Consider the following 16,006-nt stretch of genomic DNA (forward strand, 5'->3'; position numbering starts at 1 on the left):
GCACGTGCTGTTTGGTGACACTGATTTATATTTATTTAATCAAGGCTAATTCCCTCCTTAGATATAATTTCCTCTCTTAACCAGTGAAGAGGGGGAGGTGGTTTAACATCAAGAGTGTTTCTTGTCCCCATGTAGAAGACACAGTATACAGCAGCAGCCACTGAAGTCTTATGAAATCGCTGCAGGATACAAAGATACATCTCACATCCTGGCTGACAGCTTTAGCACAAAGCCACACAATGTCTGCCTGGGCTCCTTCCTAAATACCATATTGTTCTAGTGACCCAGGGCACTGGAATGTATCAGGTTTATTCACAGTTTTTCTGATAAGGGTGTTCAGGCACATAGACTTCTGCTTTTTAGATAAAAGAAAAAAAAAAGTCTATGGCTTATTATGTGGAGTATACAAAATTCCTCCATTTTTATAACCCTGGAAAAGAAGTGAAGTAAAAAGGACAAACCTTCAGAAACCTAATGGTTCTTTCAAGCTTCTAGTAAGTAGGTCTGTAAGAACATTTGAGAGGAGAAAAACCAGACCAGTAACAAGACCAGAAGTCACTGACAAAAGGAAAGAGAACAGAAGAGCAGTGAGGACAGCGGAACACATGGAGCATGGAAGATTGTCAAGGCCTGAAGCAAGTTGCCCAGGGAAGTGGTGGAGTCACCTTCCCTAGAGGGATTTAAAAGATGTGCAGGTGTGTTGAGTAGCATGGTTTAGTGGCGACTTGGCAACGCTGGATCAACAACTGGACTCTATGATCTTAAAGGTTTCTTCCAACCAAAACAGTTCAATGATTCTGTCTTCTGTACAGAGGATGGTTGAATTAATTAGGACATTCTAGTCTTGAAAACAGACCTCCAATCACAGAAATGGTAGGGATCTATAGAACCCAAACCAGCATGGAACTGGCAATCATGCACACAATTCCCTATACAGGAACTTGTAGAAGTAAACTTGTTGGTAGCAGGTTATCAAAAGGAGGCAGCTCGTCACATAAAGTTATAGTTAAACTCTGAAACACATGATGGCAAGACAGAGGCTGAAAGCACCTGTGAGTCCAAACAAGAGCTAAATAAACTGATGCGAGATGAAGGCCATTTCTACATGGCACTGCTGGAGACAGAACAGACTTCCAGTCTCCTGCAGCCCAGGTGTCTGTCTGCCATGTTCTGAGTTTTAGACAAAGCTGTCAAGAGTCTACGGCATCTTCTAAAGAAGGACAGCAGCTTGAAGCAGGAATTCTTCTGACTCAATGCCCCATATTCTTTGGGAGGAGATACCAGTAGCTCAAATCCTCCCAGCGACACCAAATTATCTGCTCTTGCTCAGTCTGGTTAATTTCAGCTGTGAGCAAAGTCCACATGAGCATGTATACAGCTAAGACCAGTGCTTGCACAAGAAGCATCAGACCTACACTCATGCTCATACAGATGATGCCACATCCTCATAGGAAGGGACCTGCAATACAACATCCTGCAATACTTAGCTTTGCTGCCAAGCCAGGAAGCCTCAGGTGATGCCCGAAAATACTTTAATATTCCAGTTGCAGGTGAGTTATTTTGGTATTTAGTGCCACAGAGCCTTGCATAAGAATGACTTGCTGAGGACTCCCTAGAAACAGGTCATTTTGCCATTCTGCTCCATGGCAATTGTAGACAGACTGTGTTTCTAACATCTTTTCTGTTCTAGCTATCTGCCAAGAACAGCCCTTGGCTCAGCTATCTCCTACTGACCTAAATTCACACATGCAGTCTTCTTGCTTTAATCACAGTCTTCTGCCCTGCAAAAGGACTCCAAGGCTGAAATCCTTGTCTCCTATATTCATTCTTCCAGCCATTAGGTCCTTAAAAGCATAACAGCTTCTGAAGGTCAATGCTGAGCCTGCTACACACAACACCAGCCGTAATAAATGTTCTGCAGGCCAAATTATGCCCTTGGGGAAGCCTACATAGCCCTGTGGCCTTCTGTGGATTGCACAGCTGTCAGGCTGCAACTTACTATGTTTTACTTAAGATATGCAAGGAGAAAAAGAATTCAATGGTATCGACTTATTTGAGCTACTGAAGTCAGCAGATCTGACTCTAAACACACACTGGGATTACATCTGTCGATTAAGACCATGGCACGATGGCACCGTTGGTCAATAACGGCATCAGTTGTTCTTCACACGACCTCTCTGCTACTTCCACTTCTATTATTCACTATTGCGTTTGTTACAGGAGTCAAACCAGCCAGGACCAGCTGAGATGAGAGTCCCCACTGCACTTGGCATGTTACACAAGTAGAGTAAAAAGACTGTCCTGAATCCCGAAGTATAACAAGTTGAATCGATGCTGTAGAAAGCAGGAACAGAACATCTGAAGCAAGGACATGTTGCATGTCACTATACTGCTCAGATATAGAAGTTTGTACTAGAAACAGCATGGCCAGGAGGACTGGGAAGTGATTGAATCTCTGTACTCAGCACTAGTGAAGCCACATCTCAAGTACTGAGTTTGGTTTTCAAACCCGAATGGTGAGAAGGATATTGAGGTGCTGCAGCAGGTCCACTGAAGGGCGACAAATCTGGTGAAGGACCTAGTGAAGTCTAGTGAGGAGCAGGTGAGGGAACTGGGGTTGTTCAGCCTGCGAAAAAGGCAAGATCTTTCCCTCCACAGCTCCTAAAAGGAGGTTGGAGTGAGCTTAGGGTCAGTCTTTCCTCCCAGGGTAAAAATGACAGGACAAGAGGAAATGGCCTCAAGTTGTAGAGGGGAGGTTTAGGTGGGACATGAGGAACAATTTCTTCCTTGAAAGGGTTGTCAAGTCCTGGAACATGCTGCCCAGGGAAGTTGTGGAGTTACCACTCTTGGAGAGATTTGTAAGACATGCAGATATGGTACTGAAGGACATGGTTTAGTGGTGACCTGGCACAGGAATTCTCTGCCCTTCCCCCAGGATGTATGTAAACCAACTTGCTGGCACAGTCCAGTTGCAAAGTGTATTATTTGATCCTTGCCTTTCCTTTCCTTACTTTTAAAATTCATCATCCCATGTTATCCTCAAGGGAGCTGCCTGCTAGGACTGTTAGAATAAACTTAATTGTGCAGTGGTCTCAGTCCATCCATGCAGCTCCTGCACTCACCTGCAGTTTACGTCCAGAAGCAGAGTAACCTCCCACTTGCAGATGCCTACAGCAGGCAGTAAACTATTTCAGTCTGCCAATGCCACTGCACCACACAGGCCAGAACATTCCAATTAACCAGTACTTACTTAACTAGCTAATGGCCTTCACAGGAGCCAGCTAAAAAGTATTTGTAGACACCTCATAAAGCATGGGCTCATTACTATAGCCCATTAACATGCATGCCAGATATTTTAATGTGTAAAAATCCTCCATGAAATAATGATTTTCTCCTCCTCTTTCTGAGAAAACCTGCCATCCTTACCATGAACTAGGCAACACTTTCCAATTATTTTTTTCTTATCCTTTCCAGCTCACAAGTCAAGCCAAGCCTCATCTGCCTGATTTCACAGCATGCCTCTATGAGTAACCCCTACATGTGCTGCGGCAGGTCCCTCACACGCCCTCTTTGCTGAGTTCAACAGCTCCAACAAGGCTGGAAAAGAGGAGGCAAACCTTTGCTCTCCTGACCCCAGAACCTCCTCTGCTCTGCAGCACAGGAAACTGCACATGACACATTGCTAAATTATGTGGCAACACCTCTAAAGTTGATTCCCCACAGCTTTGAGCAGGTAGAAGACATAACTGAATCCGTTCTCTGCTCTGCTGAAACGTGCACACTTCTGGAAGTGCAATACAAATAAAATTTACCACTTCAGACAAAAAGAGCTGGAACATGCTCCTCCCAAAACAAGAGTGAAGCCAAAGAAGCTTGTATTTCCAGGACAATACTGTCCAAGCATGCAGACTTAATGCTGCTCCCCTGTGAAGTCAATTTTAAGCCAGTATTAGGCACTGCACATAATCTTATACTTGAAATATTAAGGTACTCACTGTGTAAGCTGAACAGCTGGAAAACTGGGATCTGTACTTCTTCTGTACCAAACTCGCTACTCATCTGTGTGGAGCCTATTAGAGAGGGAAAAAAGGTTGTAAATATAGACAAAGGGACAACTAAAATTAATTTTAAAGTATTTTTGAAAAAATCAAGCAGTCCAGCTAAGCAAGGCAAGACAGATAGAAACACACACACCCAACACTGAAGTCAGGAACTGGTCTCAAGAAAATCATTGAATCATTAAGGATAGAAAAGACTTCCAAGATCATCCAGTCCAACTATTAACCCAGCACTGCCAGGTCACCACTAAACTATGTCCCTCAGCACCACAGCTAAACAAGTTTTTTTAATCCCTCTAGGGATGTTAACTCCACCACTTCCCTGGGCAGCCTGCTCCAATTTTTAATCTCTCAGTTAAAATTTTTTTTTCCTAATGTCCAGCCTAAACCTCTCCTGGCACAACTTGATACCATTTCCTCTCAGCCTGTCATTTGTTATCTGGGAGAGGAAATCTACCTCTACCTCACCCCAGCCTCCCCTTTGTAGAGAATAAGAAGGTCCCTTCTGAGCCTCCTTTTCTCCAGACTAAACCTTAGTTTCCTCTGCTGCATCTCAGATGACTTGTGCTCTACACCCTTCACCAGCTATGTTGCTCTTTTCTGGACCAACTACAGCATCACAATATCAAATGTTATGATCTTGAAAACAACTATGGAACCAGCTGCCTCTGGAGCTTCTCAAAAAGGTCAGACTTGATCCAACTCAAGAGTAAAGTACAATATTTACCTCAGAGTAGCAACAATAGCCACACAAAACCAGTTACCATATCGATGGTGAATCACAGCTCTCTGTGATGCATGCTGATCACACGTGGTCAAGAACATTACAAACACATTTTTCCCCTCACTGGCCACAGAAACTGCTTTACCAAGACAGAGTCTTCACAGGTTAGATGGGCTGTGGTCTAGTTCTTTCAACACATTATATCCACAGTTTAAGTAAAAGATTACCTACAGAAATGCGTTGGGGTGCAAACAAAAGAAAAACTCATTGCTAGATACACATATTAGTATACATCACACACAGACCAATTATGCTTCAGGGAGACATTTAGTCCCTGTTCAATTAATAGAGACACCTCAGAAGATGAGCATTAAATAATTCCCTACAATGCAGCCAGACAAATGGCTACTTCAGTAAATTGCAATAGAAATAACTCCACATCTCCTCATCAACAAAATCCCAGTCAAAATTCTCCCACAGAATGACAAGAGGTCAGTAAAGAGGGAGGAGGGGCAGGAATGGTACTACTGCAGTGCTATTGTATGCTTATATTAAAGACTCCTCATGAGAAAATTAAATGAAATGGATGCTTTTCATGTTTATCAATAACAGAGCTAATGGTTTTTATGTAAATGCCATTACTTTCAGCTAGATCTGCAAGAGACTCAAGCCATATAGCCCCATTTCCCCTTGCAAGTGACTCCCCTTCAGGCAGCCAATCTAAATGCAAATTACAATCAAACGGCTAAACCAAGAGTCTTCTGGATGATACTGGAAAAGTATAACCAGGGACAAAGCACACATAGATGAGAACAACCCTCCTCTTCTGGAAAGACCTGCTGATCTCACCTTGCTTTTTTATCAACCTGAACACATAAAAATTGAACTTGGTTCTCATTTGCAGTCGTATTATTTACCTATACAGTACCATCAAGGGTAGGGAGGATCCACAGAACAATCTGGACAGGCTGGAAAAATTGACTGAGGCCAACAGGCTTGAGGTTCAACAAGGCCAAGTGCTGTGTCCTGCACTTGCATCACAACAACTCCACAAATGCTCCAGGCCTGAGGAAGAATGGCTGGAAAGCTACCTGGTGGAAAAGGACCTGGGGGTTTTGGTCAACATCTGAACGAAGATGAGCCAGCAGTGTGCCCAGGTGGCCAAGAAGGCCAAAAGTATCCTGGCCTGTATTGGAAATAGTGCAGCCAGCAGAACTAGGGCAGGGATTGCCCCCCTATAATGGGCACTGGTGAGGCCACACCTCAAATACTGGGTTCACTTAAGGGCTCCACATTCCAAGGACAATGAGAGGCTGGAGTAGCTCTAAAGAAGAAAAACAAAGCTGGTGAAGGGTCTAAAGCTCAAGTCTTGTGAGGAATGGCTGAGGGAACTGGGGATGTTTAGTCTGCAGTACAGGAAGCTCAGTGGAGACATTCCCAATCTTCCCAACTCCCTGAACAGAGGTTGGAGCAAAGTGGGGGTTGATTTCTTCTCCCAGGTAACAAGTGATAGGATGAAAGGAAACAGCCTCCAATTGTGCCAGGGGAGGTTTAGATTAGATATTAGAAAAAACATCACTGAAAGCCTTGTTAAGCCCTGGGATAGGCTGCCAAGGGCAGTGACAGGGTCCCTATCTATGGACAGACTTAAAAGCTGTGTATATGCGGTGCTGAGGGAAATGATTTAGTGGTAGACCTAGAACTGCTGGTTGGACCTGATTATCTTGGAAGTCTTTTCCAACCCTAATGATTACATGATCCTATCTTTTTCTGTTCTATTGCCCTCAAGTGTTAAAACAAGGAGGGGAATGTTCAGCTACCAGGCTAATAAGAGACAATATCTCTTGGAGATATTTCACCTGTACCAGGAGCATCCTGGTTATTAAACCAAAGCAATAATAAAGCCCCAGTTGGACTTGGCAGAACAAACAGCAACATTTTCAGGGGAAAATTTCTCCTTGGAATCGAGTTGTCTGTGTAAGTCAGAGGAAGAAGGTATTACCACAAGATGGTTATTAGGAGGCAGAGATATAAAACTGTTGCCAGCACAAGGAGCACCATTCTTGCATCACAAAGGCTTCTTTGAAGAACACTTAAATCCCAACCCTTGCCTGGAGCCTGTAGCAAGTCAGGCACTTTGTCAGCACTGATTAAAACAAGGTACTAATGGCAAATCTGAAAATAACTAAGACTGGAAACTGCACTGTTTGACAAGTAGAATGCACAGAGGAGAAACCAATGATTAAAACAATGGCACAACATCTGACTACAGCACAAGTCTGCAAGTGAATCTCAGAGGGGCCTGACTTTAACTACCACAAGCAGCTGAACACCAAAAACTATCATTCCCGAGAGGGACCCATGTCTTCAGAAGGATGCAGCTAATTAACAGTATAGCTGTATACACACTCATTACACAGGTGAAGAACTTGGCCCTTTGTATGTTTTCCAAGCACAGACTACAGGAATATTCACAGAGCAGAACCTGGTTAATTAACATTAATAACCCAGAGACCACTTCTGCAAATGGCCGGGCTTTGTGAATCAGCCAGCAAGAGAACATGCAAAGCCGGGAAGCCAGAGAGACAACACGGCCCAGCAGGCACCTGGCTCACTTCCTTAGGTATCTATAACTAAATAATTTATCACTGTGCCTCAATGTCTCTGAGAGAATGTGTGGCCTGTAAGAAAAGCACCTCTTACTATGCAAGGCCCTGCTAAATATGTTTAGTCGAGTTTGACCGCCTGTTGAAAAAGGCTGTAAATTAAAACTACCTTCTATCAGGAACTTTTCCCATGAGTCTGTATTTCAGAGAGCACATCCACCTCCTTTTCAGCAGTTCTGACATACTTCATGGTTAAACAATTACTCACAGACCTATTGTTTTTTACACCAAAATGCTGGCTTTCAATCCTGAATCACAACCTGGAATTGCTATGGCCCCCTTGTCCTCCTTTTCAAGGGAGGCAATTCTGCTGCTCTACTCCATGCTGGTGAGACCTTACCTGGAATACTACATCCAGCTCTTGAGCACTCAATACAAAAAAAGACAAAAACCCGTTGCAGTGGGTCCAGAGGAGGCCACAACAACGATCCAAGGGCTGGAACACCTCTGAGAGTTGGGGTTGTTCAGCCTGGAGAAGGCTCCACAAAGACCTTCTTGCAACCTTTCAGTACTTAAAGGGGCCTACAAAAAAGCTTGGGATAATCTTTTTAGAAGGGCTTGTTGTGACAGGACTAGGGGTGATTGTTTTACACCAAAAGGGGAGATTCAGACTAGATGGAAGGAAAACATATTTTCACAATGAGGGTGGTGAGACACCAGCCCAGGATGCCCAGAGAGGTGGCAGATTCTCTATCCCTGGAATTATTCCAAGTCAGGTGGGATGGGAATCTGAGTAACCTGATCTAGTAATGATGTCCTGCTCACTGCAGGGATATGGGACCAGATGACCTTTAAGGGTCTCTTCCAACCTAAAGCATTCTATGACTCTGTAATTCTCTTGCTCTACTTAGAGCTTGTTACCACACTGGCCACAAGTGAGAACAACCTGTAAGCAGTAGGGGGGGTGGGAAAAGGAAGAAGCCCTTACAAAACAAGCACAGCTTTTCTTCTCCCCAGTCTGGACGCTTCAACAAATAGTACAAGCCTGCCAACGGATGTCCTGGCAGAAGCAGCAAGTGGCAGCACTGGGATGCAAACGAGCACTCGGGCACAGCAACTGAAGGAGACAACTCTGCTGCTCCAGACAAGACATCGTGAGACCGCACAGCGATGCCTTGGTGACAGTGCCACTCAGCCACCTGGGATTTCACACCCAGCCACCTCGGGCAAGTGTAATCTGATTTAGCAGTCGTATTCTGTCAAACCACAACCATGGTACATTTGCTGCAGCAGCGGGTGCAGCGATATGCTGGCAAACCAGAGCTGTTCTGCAGCAAAGCCATTTCCTCCTAGAACTGAAGGTTCAGAATCAGAAGCACTGCAGCTTTACACTGGTGCCCAGCTGTGCCACACACACCCCAGTCACCACTGGCATGCTGCTGAACACAACCTCAACCACTGACTTAACCAAGTAGGTGGCAGTGACAAAGATTATTTCTGGAAGACCTTATAGCAGCCTTTCAGGACTTACAGAGTGGTGAGTCACTCGTACAGATCATCCAGAGAGGAGGTAGGTACTCCATCCCTGAAAGCTTTCTAGGTCAGGCTGGACAGAGCTCTGAACAACCTGATCTTGAAGATGTCTCTGCTGGCTGCAGAGGAGTTTGGACTAGATGGACCAACTAAAGGTCCCTTCCCACTCAAATCATTCTGTGATTCTATAATTTTCCTTGGGATGGCAGAAACTTCCAACAATCACTTGAATTTTGCAAAGGGAAGGAACAAAAATTGCAAATCTTTCTCCTCTCAAACTGCTTCCTAATGGCTCTTGTTCTTAGCTGTACAATTCGAGACCAGGCTAAACTTACTCAGTACGGTGGGATTTTGGGGTTTTCTTCCTTTTCCCTCAAAATACTTTCTGTCATCACTCACACCCAGCCTGTGTCTTCCTCCATTAAAGCTCAAGGTTTTCCCTTTGCAAAGGTTTAGGTTTCTACACACCAAAACGCCCTGTTCAGCAGCCCCTTCTTACTGCCTTTTGCGAGAGGCTTGATGTGATGATGAATGCGTAGAAATGCAAAGCAGGAGTCTACACAAAAAGAAGCTAGTGTGTGAGGTGGTTTTGCCTTAAAAAGAGGAGAAGCAGGAATGACTTATCGCCTCATTAAAGAGCTCCAGTCTGCATTTTTATTAGATAGTTTAAAAAAAAAAAAAAAAAGGCAGTTATATTCTTAACATATGGCCCTAGATCAGTCACATGGCTACAAACAAAAATAGGCACAGCGCATTCTCCAAACATAGGCATGGAAATCGTTTTAGGGTGCACATGGCCTAGAAAATGTCAAGCAATTCCAAGGCACACAAAGGTGTTACTGGATTTAGCTACTGCAGGGCTGTGCCTTGTCCCCTTTCTCTTGCATCACATACGCCTGTGCGTATCATAGATACTACAGAAGACAGTGAGGAGGACGAGTAACTCCAGCTTGGTCCTAATGAACATGCACACAGGCTCACAAACCCTTTCTATCCTTATTTTGAAGGAAAAGAAATTGCTCTCAGCACTGCCTGTGGGCAAAAGGTCTGACTAACGCTGAACTTCACCTCAGACCATATCTAAGGTACAACCATGCTTGGAAACACAGCAGCACTCGCCTTTTCATCACTCTGTTGTGCTCAAGTTTTACCACATAATTAAGGGATTTCTCCAATGCTCTTCTTTCTGTGTTTTCTGACTTCATTACACAGAGTTTGAAGAGTTTGCAAGCTGCCCAGTGCAGTAAAAAGGCAAGTCATGCTGTATTTATTTTTTCTGCAGAGAAACTGAGGCACCAAAGAGGCAAACTGCCTACATTCATTTCCTATTTCAATGGTAAAAATGAGCTGATAACCCAGTCATTAGCCTCCTGACTTCCAGATATCTTCTACAGCACTGCTGCAGTCCAGTGTTACCCCAGGCAGCTCCCTTCTTATGCTGTCACCTCTATCCTGCAGGAAACCATGGCTTCAAGGCAAAACTTATTTCAAGAGTCAATGAGTATTATGCACACAAAGCACTAATGTAAATTGTATCTCCCCAGTTTCAATGGTAATGATAAATTATGGCCAAGCACATACATGGACACTTGCCCTGAAGAAAACAAGAAGGCACACCCAAGAGCAAGCCTGTCTTGCAACCACTAAACACACATTTCTGTGCAATACGTGGGCAGCAGCTGCTCTCCAGAATATTTTAACAGCAGACACTGCACGGCTTGCTGTAGAAGGCAAAATTAAAACAACCACCACAACACAAAGAGAAAAAACCTGAATACATTCCTTCTCTTAGTCAAAGCCAGAACATAAGAAAGAAGCAATATAATTATTTCCACACAAGAAGGAAAATAAGCCCAAGAACACACAGATGGAAAGAAACAAGCCTCCAAAACTGGATTTGCGAACTAGTTATGGGGCTTCTGTGCAGGACTGCAACCTCACAGCAAAAGTCAAGAAGAGTGAAAACTACAGAAAAGGCTACTGCAGAGCCCACAGCACCCCCTCTTCTGTACTCTTCCCCACCCCAGCACTGGCTGGTTCAAGAACAAATCCTCAAACTCCCCTGCCCAGCATCCAAACAGTAGTGAGGGTACCTGTGATATCTGCTGGCTTCATTTCAAGTGCTGGTTCAATTTCTTCCCCTCACTAGTGATCCCCATCACAGCCTGCAGCAGTGTCTGCACTAAGGCAGCACCCCAAAGCCAGCACAGAGTCTGCAGCAGCAGGTGCCCTAAATACTGCCCATCCTTCATCATGCGACCGAGTTTCAGTTCACCCAAAGTTACCCTTTCTGTGGCGGTCTCTGTTATAAGCAAAAAAATACCCAAGCATGTTCCTACCTTCTGCATCAAGCACAAAGCTCCACCACCTTCCATCCCAAGGATTCACTCAGTACATCCATCCACAGATTCCTCAGCTGAGATCAAGAATTTTGGGTCCAGCATGAAGGTTGCAGGCAAACAAACCCTCAGCATGAACAAAACCAGGCTCTCGCATCGCCCTGCTTCTTCCAGATAGCAGAAGCACAGTTTGGACGCACTCACTCTTCATGGCCAAGTAAAAGCGCCTTAAGGAGGGCTTTTTTTCCCTCCCTCCACTTTGTTTTAAAGGGCTGAAGAATTTCCTCTGTGAATGCTCCCAATTGTGGTTCACGCTGAGTTATTTTTAAAAGCACAGAACCAGATTTTCAAGACCCTGAATGAGGAAATGCAAAGCTTTTATTAAGCAATAATAGCCCAGACAATGGTCACAATTTCCCAAGGGTCTGAACACCTCGGCTGACAATAAGCTTTATTCCTCCACAAAACCCCCTTCTCAGGCTCGAAGGGCTTGCTTTGTATGATCCAGGCTCAAGTTAGAGAGCTAAAACAAAAAGCTCTGTGGTCGTTTTCAGTGTGATTTCCTCCATCATTGAACAACTGATCAGAGACAAAAAATCACTAGGAAAAGACACTTTGCACTATCTTGCTCCCTCCTTTGCTAGTGCAGGAGTCCTCCATCTAGCTGCACCTTTCCCTCATGGATGGATGGTATCTGACAAACTGGCTAGTCTTTCCAGGGTCAAGTGACTGAAACAAAGCCCTTCAACTTCCTTCAATGATAATTCAACCATCACATGACTCTCGCTAAAATGGCCAGAAACATGCTTCAAACCTCAGACCTGCTACCATGTGGTATAATTGGATCCAGCAACCACATCAGCTCTTCCTTCTCTGAAGAAGTTGCAACTGCAAGGAGCTTTGTACAGTCTCCAAAATCACCCAGCATCCAAGGTTTAGCCTTGAGAAAGCCACTTCTCATTTAGTAAGGTGTCATGGTTGGCCATAACAGATTAAGTATTACACTAAACTAGCTGGTCTAGCTCTCTGTACAGCTAGCAAAAGCAGCAGGCACTTCTGGGGCACATAAAACTAAAGTGGTTCAAGATGTTTGCCTAGGACAACATGAGATGTGCTCCAGAAATGGTTGTTTTTCCTCTGCTGCTACAAAGCAGATGTCAAAGGAAAAAAAGAAGGGCTTTGTAGACAACTATATCTGTACAAAAAAGTCCCAACCTAAACACTGCTCTCACCTTAAAGAGCAAAGGATCTGTCCCCAAAAATTCATTAGTTTTTTGAACCAAGCACATATTATTTCTACCCTCCCACCATCTCTCCCCTTCCTTGTCCCAGCAAAAGCAGTGCTGTTGCACAGCAAACTGAGGGTGCAATTAACACTGCAAACAAGAAAGCTTGTGTTCAATCCCATCGCTTCCCAAATCTTGCCTACCACACAACCAGGAGAGAGAGAGATCACAGGACCTCTCCTTTCCAGATTTCCACAGCTTCAAGAGGTTGTGATAACATTTCCTAATCTTCTGTGTATCTGTCAGTCAGTCTATGACTGAGAGAGCTTATGCAAAGGAGAAAATACTTCAACACCCTTCACAAACACCTGCACTACTCCTGCTACTGGTGCACCCTCTCCAAAGCAGCCATCAGGAGCTGCAGATGTGAGACACGTGCCTGCTGCATTGCTTTCCCCCTTTCACTGCTCTCAGAGGTACAGACAATGGAAAATGGTTTCAAGTTTGTCTTGAACTTCCTAATGGAGAGAAGGAAAAGGTGTCCAGAGGATTTAATTCAAACACATTTCATCCCCTTCGCCTTTTCAACCCTGCCTGTCAAATCAGACATAAGGCAATAGTCTCCATCATCCTTTGTCTGGTTTACTGTAAACTCCAAGGACACCTGACCCAGCATAATCCCTCAATTTGGCTTAAAATGCTACTGACACATTATTAATCATCTGCTTCTCTCTAAGACGTCCGTCCACATTACACGTGTAGGCAGCTCCATACACTGTCCAGAGGGGCATGTTTAGAAAATAGACACACTCACAAATTGAGGATGCCAAACACACCCAGATATTGCCATTCAGAGAATCCACAGAAGTACTTTATGTGCAGCAACATCTGTAAATCAAATAATATTATTTTCCATCCTCATAATCAAGAGATTTGTTTGATTATCTAGAGATCTGTCCAATCATGACAAAGCTGTTGAACCTCATGCAGCTGCCTGAAATGCACACTCACACAAAGAGCTTACTCATGACAAAGAAGAACAAATGTGGCCCTTTCAGAACCTGCTTCCAATTAGTGAAACTCTCAGTACTACGAGGAAAGAGCCCATCACAGCCAGAGGAGTGGCCGCAGGTGACAAATGTGAATGCCAGCAGCCAAACCAGTCTCTCTATAATGAGGATGGGAGGCAGACTGCAGTCAGGGCTTCATCAGCAGTCAGTGAGAAGCCAGAGAGACTGGAGTAGCGTCAGGATGACAGACAGCAGACCTAAAAAGGCCGCCTTGACAGTGAGAGCAGCTTCAATTAACACGCTGTATTTGCAAGGCCACACTCCAAAATGTTCTTTGGCATCCAATCATCTAACTGTTGTTTAAAGACATGCCATTATAAGAAGGCATTGGGTATCAGCTGGATGAACAACTCATCCTAGTCAGATGCCAGAACTACCAGCAAGTAGGTCAGTGACATATTTTTTACCCTGTTCAGGGCCCTCCAACCAGGCCCAGTTACACACCACCACTCATGCACCTGTGAAAGTAGTTTGAGAGGTTCCTCATAATCCCAAATCCATTTGTCAAATGATACTTCATTTTGTGGTTCAGGAGCAGGCAAATCACAGCCCACCTCATTGCCAAGAAGCCTTTTCATTGCTATCCTTCCAAATCATGTTATGCAACAAGTAATTCACTCCTACACAGGTAGGAGCAAAATGCCATTCAGCATTCATAACGACTCTACATTATAGTGACCTTAATAGAAAGATCATGGAGATTTTATTATACAGCTCTGCAAACTACTTACATCAAGCCAAAAAGCACAAGGTCAAATTAAGACTCCTTTCCTGCTCTACCCTTCATGCCTGTCTGTGGGAGTACACACAACAAGATTATTAAATAGAGCTGTTAACTTTCAGATGCAGTATAACAGCTATTTATTGACTTATGGAAGATCCAAGCACGCTCCTCAAAAAGCATGTGCCAAGGATAAGTTATTTGAGGTACTTTAAGAGCCACTTCTCTCCAAAGAGAGCAGTGACAGATACCATCTCTGGAATGATTCAGGGCTGTATTATACTGAGCCTTCATTGCCATCTATGACCTTTACAATCATACAGTAAATATTTTAGCATATAATGAATTTACTGCATTATATTTGCTCTCTGGGCTACTGAATATCAGCAAGAAACTGATCAATTGTAGGCATAAGGCTCCCACAGAGCTGAAAGCTGTAGTGGAGATCTTACTGCCTGCCTCAATACTGCAGCAAAAAGCTGAGGGGGTGAAGAGAAAAAAGGTGTCTTTAAAGAAAAACAACTCATGAGCTCACCATTTACATAAGCTTCCACCAGATTCAGAAATCCCTGCAGTCACTCAAGCAGCATTGCTCCTGAAACTGCATCTTTATTGTTTTCAATCCTGGCATTCACTGACGCCAACAACAAACCTCTCAAAGCTAACCTCAAAGACTCACAAGCTTCCCAGGAGTTTGAAGGACATGCTGCATAATAGCTCTGAAACACAAGGGAAACTGCATGTGTTAGTTAGCTCCAGTTCTGCCATCAGCTCATTTGGATGATTCCAGACATCTCTTTGCATCTCCACTTCTTTGCCTGCTGGGAGACGTCAGCACTTTGTAATTTTGCAGTAGCATCTCAAAAAACACACAGAGTTGTCCATATCTCCTCCACTCACGGAAAGGAGATGCCACGGTCTCTTTCTAGATACCATCAACTCAGTATCCACAGAACATACAAAGCCAGCCGTTAGAAGCACTGCTGATCTCTACTGAAACCTCAGGCAGCCAGATTTTCTCATTTTTCTGAATTTCATTTTCAACAGGTTAAGAAAAATTATCCCAGGGGTATGGCAATGGACCAGAATGCAGGAGATCATTGCAAGACATCTGTAATAGCACACAATTAACAACAACTCTTCAATTTTGTATGATGACCTCACTCATTAAGAAGGGGTTTTTATCACCTTCAAATAACAGCTTTAGAAACACTCCTGCCATGTTCCTGCCAAGTCTTTCCTTACTGCCATAGCAAGCCCATGGCTTCTCTTTCCTCCCCTTGAGATGGACTTAAGGCAAGATCTTAATTTCCTCTACCATCTGCAATGAAATTGCATATACACACATGCCAAACAAGCTCAAACTACACCATTCATTTCAGCTTAGTCAGCTCACACCACAGACTAAGGCAGTATTAGCCAGATATTTAGCAAAGACTACAATTTATTTAAATCACAGAATCATACAAAGTTTGGGGTTGAAAGGGACCTTTAAAGGTCACCTAGTCCATATCTCATGCAGTAAGCAGGGACATCTTCAACAAGAGCAGGTTGTCAGAGCCCTATCCAACCTGACCTGGAATAGTTCCAGGGATGAAGCTTCTACCACCCCTGTGGCAAACCTGGACCAGTGTCTCACCACTCTCATCATTAAGAAAAATATATGTATTCCTTGTATCTAGTCTGAATCTCCCCTCTTTTAGCTGGTTCAAACCATCACCCTTTGACC

At 44.0% G+C, this 16,006-nt stretch overlaps 1 protein-coding gene across 2 annotated transcripts in view; it reads right to left on the reverse strand.

Moving 5' to 3' along the window:
* Positions 1-16,006, reverse strand: part of EXTL3 (exostosin like glycosyltransferase 3) — a 179,865-nt gene that overhangs the window by 118,404 nt on the left and 45,455 nt on the right. For both annotated transcript variants that reach the window (XM_054179752.1, XM_054179751.1), the window contains exon 2: positions 3,996-4,070. The gene's annotated coding sequence lies outside the window, so the exon portion shown is untranslated. The remainder of the gene's footprint in view (positions 1-3,995; positions 4,071-16,006) is intronic.

Source organism: Dryobates pubescens, chromosome 3 (assembly GCF_014839835.1).
Source record: "Dryobates pubescens isolate bDryPub1 chromosome 3, bDryPub1.pri, whole genome shotgun sequence".
NCBI classification, from domain to species: Eukaryota; Metazoa; Chordata; class Aves; order Piciformes; family Picidae; genus Dryobates; species Dryobates pubescens.